This window comes from Otolemur garnettii, unplaced genomic scaffold (genome assembly GCF_000181295.1).
Source record: "Otolemur garnettii isolate 467f Iridium unplaced genomic scaffold, OtoGar3 scaffold00027, whole genome shotgun sequence".
Classification (NCBI taxonomy): domain Eukaryota; kingdom Metazoa; phylum Chordata; class Mammalia; order Primates; family Galagidae; genus Otolemur; species Otolemur garnettii.
In genome coordinates this window covers 14,876,518-14,877,170 of record NW_003852422.1, presented here as the reverse complement: position 1 = coordinate 14,877,170, position 653 = coordinate 14,876,518, and positions in this window count along the sequence as shown.

Below are 653 nucleotides of genomic sequence, written 5' to 3'. Positions count from 1 at the left end.
GTTTCCTGGGTAAGGGACATAGACTTACAAGGGCACATTGTATGTGCCCTCATATTAATCAGAAACAAACAAGCAAAAATTGATAACAAGCACTGCTAGAGTAGAGTTTTACTTCTCCAGTGTATCCTTTAATTTGGTGGCTAACTATCCATGTACCCAAAACTCCAGGAGCAAGAAGATGGAGGGTAAACATTTAACATTGTAGCTTAATACAAATGGTACAGTTTTGAATTTGGCAAATATAGCCATTGCCTCTAGCAAGAACATTGCTGTCAACTCCAGCTGTGCCTTGGCATCGACTATCTATAACCTGTGCAAGAGCTCCGGCAGACATGCGACTCCTCCGTGACTTGGAGTCTTCTCCAGCAGGACGATATCTGCTATTGAGAAACAAACGGATGTTTCGGGAAGAGGGTTCATTTGAACAGCATCGTGATAGCCGCCAGCCAGAATTAATCCTAGCCCTATTTCTCTCTATATATACAAAAAGACATTTCTTGTCAAACTTCTCAGTAAGGGACAATAAAGGGAGAGTCTATTTTCTATGAAATAATAAATGTATTGCTCTAAGCAAGCCCTGCTACAGGCAAACATGAAACTTGAATATATATTTCCAGGTTACATATCAATCTATTTTCCCTTTCTTATTGATA